Here is an 11,327-nt window from a genome sequence, read left to right as displayed (position 1 = left end):
AGGACGTCATTCACAAAAGCAATAATTTCTTGTCTTCAACACAGTAATCGGTCAAAAGAGGTTTCATTCAAAATTTACTCGATCAATAAAAAAAAAACTTTCCTCTTCTAACAGTTGGCATTTCTTGAAGCATATAACAATAGAGATCCATCAAATGTATGGAAGTTATATCGAGAGTCACCAGACTTAGACCTGACTTACATACATTTGAGGGATTTTGTCATTGTGAACGTTTGGAGAAATGTCATTTGTCCGTGGGGTTTTACTTCTCGTTGTTTGGCAGCCTAAAATAAATTCGTCGGTGTTAAAAAAATGCTTGTTGGCTAAATTCCTTTTTGCCCATCATCAAAATTCATATTCGGATAGTAAAACTGTAACAACCTCATAGGCTAAGTTTTTGGATACAATGCAAGACAAGCGATGGTAGTTTAAAATGTTAGTCTAAGTTCACCGTATGATCACCACAACCCGTAGTATGTACATACATATGTAAAAGACTTTTAGATAGTTAAATTAAATCAAAGATATATCCTTGTTGACTATATAAATATATTTTATTCGCGTTTTCGTATATCTATATATTATATCGGCGGTTATTAGTTTAATTGAGTATAATAGGAAGTTAAAAGTTATATTATATGTCTATATTATACCTATATATATATTATATATCTTAATTTATTTGAATCTGTCGTTGCTTTGTTTTATTTAATAATTAATTCACTTTGATATTTATGGCGGTTATTTAAAATTCCTTTAAATATTTATTATAAATATATATTTCTATGTAATAAAATGAGACGATGGATATTAATCAATTACGTAGATGTACATAAATATTTTTTCTATTAACTATAACTATTATATTCCGCTTCAGCATAAAAATATATAGTCGTAAATTCATGTTAATCCAAATTAATAAGTTTATTTTTATATATAAATAAACAGGATAACGTACCACAAACGATCTGTGAGATAAATAATGAAGCTAGTTATAAAGCGGGGGATATATAAATATAAGTTATCTCACCGCGTATGTAAGTTACTGTAAGACGTATGTAGCCATAACTGCCGGCTGTAAATACATTAGCTGCTTCGTAGCAAATCGGATAATCCTCTATTTTTATACTTCGTCAGCGAATTGACGCGTAATCATAAGTCTGTGTCTATTTATAAGCGACGTATATATTCAAAAGATGCGAAATACAAATTTCTTGTATTATTAAGTAGTGTTTAAGACTAACATTATTGCAAAGTCATGTTAATAATATCTTTGGCAGATTTTCCGTTTTTTAAAGTATAGTAATTAATAAGCCGGTAGTGAAAATAAGTATAATACTTGTCTTATATATGTAGGTTAGGTAGTTTAGTCATATACGCGGAAGTAATCGTGCATAAATTATCTTCCAGCGACGTAATCAATTACGTTTTTACAAGATTTCAACGGATATTAGATAATGCGGAATAATCGGCATTACCCGGGCTCTCCTAAAGATAACCAGCATGAGTTTCGTGCTTTGAGGGCATTAGGAAATCTTGTCACAACCCTAAAAGGGTAGAGCAATGTTATTTGACATTTGCCTCCGAGGCCCCGCAGAATAGCGGCCTCTATCTAACGAGTGAGAGCATATAGCCCTCTCGTAGAAACCCCTTTGAAGGCTGAGCAATGAATTTGTTATCAAATCGTCTAATCTCCTGTGTAATAGGTTGAAACCCGTCAGACTCTCAAGCAATTACAGCGGTTACTAAGCGATTTGTTAGCAAATTACCTAATTATTGCACGGATCAGCTTTCGAGACGCCGGAGCCTAACATATTAAATGTTTAGCTCTCCGGAATTCGTGTTTCAAACACGTAAAAAATATACATCGTCGTCACTGCACACGATGTTTCAACATTATGTTACCATCTTACCGCGGCTTATTCTGACAAGCATGACATTCAAAATAAAATGGTTATTTAACTCGAAACGATCGTTCTCTCTTCGGCGGCTTACACGACATGTAAGCACGCTTTTCAACTCAAACGTAACATTGTTCAGTATTTCCTGAAACAATCTTACAATCTGTCGTCACTTATTATAGCAGGCTTGGATTTTGTACCGTGTAAGTTCTAACATTTCGGAATCAACAAAATTTTTGGAGTCGGTGCCTCATCTGTAATTTTCTCAAAATTATTCAAAATTAGTCTTTCTAGATATAAGGCACGGTAAAGCACTATAATCGTAGTAGACTATATTAGATGTAGAAATAACTTGTAGATTTTAATAGAATAGTTATCGTGTGGAATAATAGATGCGCAATCTATGTAGGCAATAATAACGAACGTACGTAGTTTCGTGTAGCGTGTATAATCAACTTCGTTCGTATAGTAATATATGTATTAATAATCAATCGTCTATGTAACCCTTTTCTTCTTAGGAGTAGTTCTTCGTAGTTTGTCCGCCGTCGTCGGCCGCACTGCGTACTCAGTGCATTTCTAAGTGTTGTAACTAAGACTAACTAAGAATATATAACTATCTGCCGTTCTTCCTACATTATCTAGCATTACTGTGCAACTTGAAAACCATTCAGAAATGGAGGATCGCGTGTGTTTATACCGCTGATTTAGATTGTGATATGGAGGCTCAATACTAACTAATTAATATAAATAATAAATGTTGTAGATTATTTTAGGATGAGTGTCACAGGCCGTCCTCGTTCCAACCGTCGTTCTGACGGTGAACGCCTTTCCCAATAAACTTCGGCAATTTGACGGCTTTTGATGTTTCATGTCCATATATCCACTTTAATATAACTTGCGTGTTAGCAATATATAATCTCTTAGGTTATAAATGTAATCGCGTAGTATATTAGGGTAGCTTTGATGTAGTATAGTCGCAAACGCTGTCGCTTATATTCGAGTTTCGTTCACATTATTATTTTTTCATACGGAATTTCTCTTCAAAATTAATCAATTAATAATATTTTATACTTTATTGTTTAATTACAAATCGGGCGTTTTTTTTTATTAATTTTATAATATCGTTTTTTTTTGCATTTCTTATTTATTATGTCTACAAAAGTATGTTATAATTCTCGCAATAAAAATTGTCCCTAAAAATGTATTAACCGTCTCACAAATGAACATTGCAATAATTATCTTAATGAACGAGAATATTATATTTACGGAAACCATTGGGCAGTGGAGTAGGGGCAGTGTTGGGGAGGCAGAAGGGATAGCCAGCAGGAGGCGAGCGGCCCGCCAGTGGTTTGTTCACAGCAATAAACATAGTTATAAGAACTATCCGATAAAATTATTTTCTTAACCAAGTTACGGCGAATATCTGTAGTTCTAGTTAAGTAATCTCAAAAAACAGCAATAAAAATAAGCAGATAAAATAATAAAATACAAAAAAAATACAAAAAGAAAACACAAAAAAAATAAAATAATTAAAAATACAAAAAAATAAAATAATTAAAAATACAAAAAAAAATAATAATAATCAAAAATACAAAAAAAAAATTAAAAATGAAAAAAATATATAAAAAATTAAAAAATTTAAATACAAAAAAAATTACCCAAACTTACTGTAACCGACATGCTGAACTTATTACTAAACTAATTCGAATAGCAAGAAGTGCTAAGACATCAGTTGAGCTAATCGAGCGCATGCCACCGAAGCGTCGATAATAACTAGTATAGTGATAAGCTATCATGAAGTGTTACCGAAGCAATACCTCAGTAAGTCAGTCAGCCAAATCTAAGCAGCTAAATTGGATAACATTGTCTACTGGTTAAAGGAACATAAAATCAATTCCATAATAATAAATATTGCCCCATTCAGCAGCTGTTGAGATTTGCGGGGACTTACAAATTATTCAGAAAGTGCACTTCAGTGGTTCATGAACCTATTTATAATATTTACATTTTTTTATCTTAACTCTAATAAACTTAGCTGTAATTCGTGTTTTCGTAGGTTAAGGGCTGTTAGTAATTCGCTAATTTGATGTCTGTACAGACTGAGGACCCGGGACGGATGTGGTCTGGGGAAGTTTAATAGCCGGGGTTATGGGGGGTTGCTTTCTAAGGGTTCAGGTTGAGGTATTTTAGACGGGTTGGGGTTATTTTTTGGGGGAGCTAAAGTTGAGGAACAGGTTTTTAGATTTCGGGGAGGGTATGCAGTTCATAATGAAAGTTGTGTGTGGGGTTAATGTAGAAGTATTCCTCGATGGGTTTAACATCTTGTCTCGCAGTTGTCTTACAATTGCGGCTATTTTAAGAGGAAAAAAAATGAGTTTAGGGTTGGGGTCAGTTTCGAGTGGTATTTCAGTTGCAGGGGAATAATAACGGGAGCATTAGTTTTGCTTGTAATTTTAAGTGTCAATAGGGGTGGGGGGGTGGGGGCTAGGGATGTTTTATAAGGGTGGAGCTATCTCCAACAATATAAAACATTCTTAAGGTGTGGTCACACGAGGGATTCCATCCGAAAGTGAAGTGTTCATTTATGATTATTTATTATATTAATTTCCGGTATAGGTTTGTCAAATTGCTTTTCATTTAATTCTCATGTGGTTAGCGGAAGGTTTGCAAATGAGCCAAGCGTTATTATGAACAGCCCTTTAGGATAAGTCTTATAGCTGAAAAATAGTTCGTAGTCTTCGGGTCATTGGCGGCGATGGAAGTTACAAAAAGAGCAGAGATATTTTTATAATCGATTAGATAAATAAATATTTTGTTAAAGTAAGAATAAAAGTTATATTTTTATAAAACGGAACAAATGTTTATTTTTAAAATTGCACTGCGCTATTCATTTAGCCAGAAATTTAGCGTTCAAATTTGCCGTTGTTAGTCTACATATGGGCAAGTTATTTGCTACGTGAGTTTGTGAAGCAATAATAATATAATTTACCACCATAAACAAATTACACCAAAAGAGCAATAGTTTAGTATCGTACGGCTAGAATCACTGCTTTTTATATACTAGGTAAATAAATGCTACAAAAAGAGATATTTTTCTAAAAAAACTGCAAAAAATTGTGTGTGTTGTTGGTAGCTGATAGTAATATTTATCCATAGAATCTCCTTGACCCCGACGCGGAAGGAGCTAAGGCCGGTACCGATATTGCGCTTAGATGTAATTTAGGAGTAAGTTAGGTAATTGACGTAACGAGCCAATTTTTAATAAGATAGTTTAATAGTAGTATTAGGTAAACCACGCTCATTCACCCCCTCGGGGGTGGAAAGATGCTGGTCGCTAAAGGTCGCATGTTTGGCAATAGTAGGTAGGCAGTAGAGTATACCCCCACGTGTTAAGTGGTATCGAAAAGCCTACCGGTAAGACGTTTGTAAATATTTGAGTGTTGTCCAGGGCGCGTAGCTGGGCAATGCTCTAGCTGTATTATGTGTACGTAGATTTTGATAAAAAAACAATTAAAAAGACTAAAAAAAATATAAAAAATAAAATCACAAAAATAGTATCTAATCTGTTTCGTTTTGAAATTATATAAATTTTATCAATATTTTCACATTTTATTTTTTTATGTCTTGTAAAATTGATAAAAGAAAACAATTTCCATTCATATATTTGTTTAAGTATCGGTTGTTAACTTTTGTTCAAATCACTTAGCAATATTCGGCGATTACGGTTATAAAATCTGGCAAGTATTATAGTTTAATTAGTAGCCGGTACAATACTTAGACTAAGTGATAATCGTTTTGAAATTCCAGATATTAGATATAAAGCAGCATGTTAAAGACGCGGGATTACAATTTACTGGAGAGTCATGTTACTTTCAATTTAACTTCTCTAAAACTCTCAAGATACGGTTTAAAATTCTCCAAATCTAATAATTTGGTTCACAATGGAAGGACAACGAAATAATTTTGATAAACTCGTATTACTCACGAACTTAGGTTTTTTGAGAAATTATTTGAATAGTATTTAAATGTGATAAAAGTTTGAGCACCAATGAATGTTGATTGTTCGTTAAGTTTATTGAATGTTATAGTCCGGCGCACGTAGAATAAAATCCGCGGCAGTGGAGAGAAATTTTCGCAGGCAGCGCACATTGCAGAAACATCTGCCGTATCAACAAAATAACATTAAAATGACGACTCACATTACTCTAGTAGTCACATTAGTCTCTCCACAATTACCAACAATTTTGTCTGAAAGTCGCAGTTTTCCAAAAAACTTTGTTAATGCGTCGATTTATACACTTTATTTTGGTTAAAGAGTGGGTTATCCTGTGTATAATGGGCATGAGAAGGAATATTATAAATTATCGAGTTATCTTAGGTGTCTATATAATATATATTTTTGTCTAATAGAATAGCATATAGTAGCTCATTCGCTCGAGGGAGCGGATAGTATATTTAGAGCAAGTGAATTCCGCGACCAGAAATGGTTAGCGTTGAAATGTGTGTCTGTATATCGTAGAATAGTCTTTAAGCAGAGCTCATCCATCATCCAATATGATGTGGATAGTATATCTAGGCAAATCGGCATAGTATATGGTGGAAGTCGTCAAGACACACGTAGTTTGTAAATACGAAAGTAGCCGCGAAAACGTAACGATCACGTTGTAACTGCCCATTTAATACTGCCATAATAAAACAATGAAATTAAAAAATAACTTGCAACTAAAATTTATAATTATGTCTTAAAATATTCGCGTTAAAAAGACAACGTCAAAATAAAAGAGAATAACTTCGAAATGGACGGTGGGCAGCACCATGATGACAACTCTTGGTCGGCTACTAGGTAAGGTAGTGTATTTCAGTGTCTATGTTACTCACAATAGGATTAATACTTATAGAATTACATGCTGCCCTTGAGTTCATGTAGTGTGTTGGAAGGCAAAAGTCTGTTGTAGAAAACAAAATGTGAAGGCTAACGGGGAAGGATTGCTTTCCCAGATACAATCCAGTTATTTTATTAAAGACCATTCCGACAAGCGAACATCCAGAGCGCGGCGCCAGGACTCTTGCCTTACCACACAGACACACATCAGCTCGAGACCAGTAGGATACATAGGATAACAAGTTAATCGTTCAAATATATCGTGTAATCGTTTAAGCCAAGCAAGATTATGATCTTACATGTATATCGTCTATAATATTAACTAATCGGTGTATTTACATAGCGTTTCAATACCCGCGACGCATCGCAGTTTCAGCTTTTTATATTCTGGTTCGGCACCTGCTTGTCGGTGCATTCTGTACAACTCCCGCGAACATTCGCAGTCTCTGTTTGTTTATTGTTTGTCCGACTCATCGTCTGCGCCCTTCCCTTGTTTCGCGATGGGGCGCTCTCTTCAGCCACCATCGCGGTTTAGTTGGAAACATCACTTATTTATTGATCAAACTATAATATATTTTGTACTATTTTATAAATTTTAATGTTTTTGCAGAACATTATACATGTTCGTTTCGCTATAAGATATTGATGTAGTCATTGAAATGAAATATTCGTAGTTATTAACCTATTGTATAAGATCTCGTCTCCTCTCTTGCTTAGCCATTTATTTACAAAAAATTAGTTATTTTCTATGTGATTCCTTTGATGAAAGGTAAATGATTTAATAATGTTTTAAAGTCTGTTATTTTTTTAGTTATTTAAGTTAATTTAAGTATGGTGTTTGGTTATCAAGAGTTGGGTATTACATGTTTTATAGTTTAACAGAAATTACTTTTTTTAAGACGAGATTTCTACTCTTAGTTGTAATTGATGTAACACGCATGGGGAGCGCAATCATCCGACTTTCGTAGCAAGGAATAAAGAGTTCTACAACTAGAGCTGGTAACACTCGCCAGCAACAGCAGTCAACAGCTCCGAACCTTACGAGGTTTGCTATTGATGGAAGTAAAGCGCGAAGTCGGACGGCTGCGCGACTCTCCGTGACCTAGCTGTAAGAAGTATTTAATATATGTAGAGGCGACAGCTCAGTATATGAGCGGCCTCAATTTAATGGAATAAATGTTTTAATATATTACGTCTTGTAGAGGGTAGGATCATGTTGGATAAATAAACAACCTCCTTCGAAATATTGTCTTTCTCAGATAACATATGTCAACTTCTTTCTGGAAACATGAAAAGAAACTTATTAGGTTCATGTTCGGATGTAAACAACCACAAATGGAAAATGTATTGAAATTGTTTCGGAGTATTTGTAATTGGACTATTGAACAGTCTGTCATGAATACATTTGTAGCAGAAAATATATGATGCTATCAAGTAATATCCAGTAAATTTCGCCCTGTAAATTTAACTTATGAAAATGAGGACAATTATTCTGAAGTAAACTACATACAAACTAAAAACATTTTATGAAGAAACTTGTTCTGATGCACAAATAAAATAGTTACTTAAGGCATTGTGATTACATGTAAAAAATAACAAACTTGGACTGAAAACAAAATATATAGTGCCAAATATACTAACTGATACAATCGAATAGGTACGATACAGCTTCAATGTCCTAAATGCACCTTGTCTTGAAACTCAGACGTCGACTACTTTTCGAATATACGAGAAAATGAAACTTGTGGTTACTTTTTTACTTTGTGCACAAATGAGAAAAGAAATAAGGGTAAAAATTTTCATCTACAAACCGGCTTGCCTTTATCTGCCTTTTACTTAAACGATACCTTCATTGAAGTCGGTCGCTACATATCAACATAAGTGACATCGTTACAAGGATTATAATATCTCAATGTGAAGGTAGCGTTTGAGTAATCGGTTATAACAAATACTGCGATTGTATCAAATAAAAAGAAATCAATTTAATTGATTACTTCGCAAATGAATACTATGGTCCATCTAGCAGTACTTGAAAAATGTTGATTGAATATGTTTCTGATTGTTGCGTTGACAAAACTTCAAAAGGATTTGTAAACATGCTGTCATTTGAAATTATTAAAGGAGTTGAAAAAAAAAATCTTTGTGTTAATATCACGCAGAACTCAACATTTGAAAGTAAGAAGGCGTAAGAAAAGCTTGTTTAACAATTGATATGACACTCTGTACTTATAAGAACGATAACGGTACTAAATTAATGTTTGAAATTATAAATTTCTGTGGAATGTTCACGAAAACTGTGTAAAACAAACACGTTAAAAAAATAACTGTGTCTTTTTGGTGGAAAATGCTTGCTTTATGTAATAAATTAAGAAGATCCTGTGGAATAAAACTCTTACTGGAATTGTCAAAATATAATATAAAGTAATGTTTGGAAAACAAAGAACTTGCACTGAAATTCGAATGTCTAACACTCACTTTGAAATGTCGACCCATTTTCGGAAAAGCTTTTGTACGTTAGGTTAAGCCCCGGCCCTTTTTGGGTCTTGCAGGGTCTTTTGACTGTGGTTGTTTAGTAGAAGGGGGCGTTCTTCAAAAAGGGCGAACCTAATAATATTCTTGGCAAAAACAAAATCTGACCTATTCTCAATATATACTATTGGTGTAAATGCTGTTGTTTCAATTCCATCTCCTATCCCAGAACCTTTTATTTACAGGAAGACGTCGCAGAGGAACCATGGGTATCTTTAATGAATGGTGTGGCACCCGAATGGAGCCAAAATGCTAACTGTGATAAAATAGCTTTTCTGAGCCCACCCTTAAATGAAAGTCGCTCTTATACTTTTCACGCATTTTACAGTGTACGATTCAGGATATTGGATGAAAACTCACAAGAGTTGTTTTTTCACTACTTATAATCATGACCTCAATTTGAACCAGTAGTTCCTGAGATTAGCGCTTTCAAACAAACAAACTCTTCAGCTTTATATATTAATATAGAATATAGATAAGCGCCAATTACAAATTCATTTATATCATACAAGTAAAGTAGTGCTAATGTATTAATTTTATAGTAATATCCTTAGCATGGGAATTTCTTGTTTTACAATAAAACGAAAATTGATCAATCAGTAGAGACGAATACTACTTGTCAATACTTTATATTAACTTTTCAACTATTTATGTTCGCTGTTAGGTCGCATTGGGTCGAAACATGAAAAAGAGCCCGAAAGGAGCTAAGTCCCTGGCTCTTGGCGCCTCAAAGGAGCCTAGGGCATGGGACACCGAAATTATAAAACATAAACTGAGTGAACAAATTTTGATGATTTTAAGTTTCTTAGTAACTTCGATTTTTTTTTATTGCGATCATGAGTAGATACAGATGCTATAAACGTAAAAAGTACATACATTGATACATGATACCCTGTTAGGGCGCAGCAATACAATTTAAACATAGAATACTTACACACTGTTTGATACACATTTACAATAATAATATCTATATAAGTCACACTAGTTGTTACTGCGGTATCAACCGCTTAGTACTCGATCTCGTGGATTTTTACAGATTTCTTTGTCTTTACCGCTACACCGGCCGCTAAGAAATATTTCAAAACTTAAATTAGCCAAATCGGTTCAGCAGTTTTTGAGATTTAGCGAGACTAACGAACAAAAATAATATATTACTAGTTGTCCCGGCGCACTACGTACCGCCTTACAGTCGATAATCACATTGGAGACAAAATATTAAGGGTGGACAACCCTTGTCACTTAGGGAAATAGAGTGGCTGTGGCTAGGGAAATAGACTATGAGAAATAGATAGCCGATTCTCAGACCTACTGAATACGCATATAAAATTTGGTAAAAATCGGTTAAGCCGTTTCAGAGGAGTACGGTAACTAACATCGTGACACGGGAATTTTATATATTAAAAGATGATTATTATTATTGAAACATATTATTTCACGTTACTACTATTCTACATTCTTTGATGCAACATTTTTTCATAAAACTCAGCACCTAATTTACCTAAGGAGAGTTTATAGGAAGTTTTTGATGGCTGAGTTAAAAACTGGGATGAAGAAGAAATAGAATCACAATCCTGCTGGTTCAAGTTAGGTTGATTATTAATCCTTACTAATGTAATAAATGTGAAAGTTTGGATGTTTGTTACTTAATCACGCAAAAACGGCTGAATGGATTTGGATGAAATTTGGCATGCATAAAGCAATTCACATAGGCTACCTTTTATCCAGATTTTTGAAATACTTCCCGAGGGAAAAATGAAAAGGTTTGTCTAAGCTATAGGATCACTAAGGTCTAAGGGGATGTTTCCTTGGAAACGGGGACCACCGAACGCTGTAAACAAGTTAACGCTGTGAAGTCCACGCAGACGAAGTCGCGGGCAACAACTAGTTGTTAATAAAAGCAAGTGTGATAAATATTGAGATAACCTACTTGCTGAATCAAAGTGTCTACTCGCGGATCGGAAACTGTCTGAACTTGTTTGTACTTACGTGATACCTTGCGTCTTTTGTTAGGTGGC

Source organism: Trichoplusia ni, chromosome 20 (assembly GCF_003590095.1).
Source record: "Trichoplusia ni isolate ovarian cell line Hi5 chromosome 20, tn1, whole genome shotgun sequence".
NCBI lineage: Eukaryota > Metazoa > Arthropoda > Insecta > Lepidoptera > Noctuidae > Trichoplusia > Trichoplusia ni.
Note: the sequence above shows the minus strand (reverse complement) of the source record.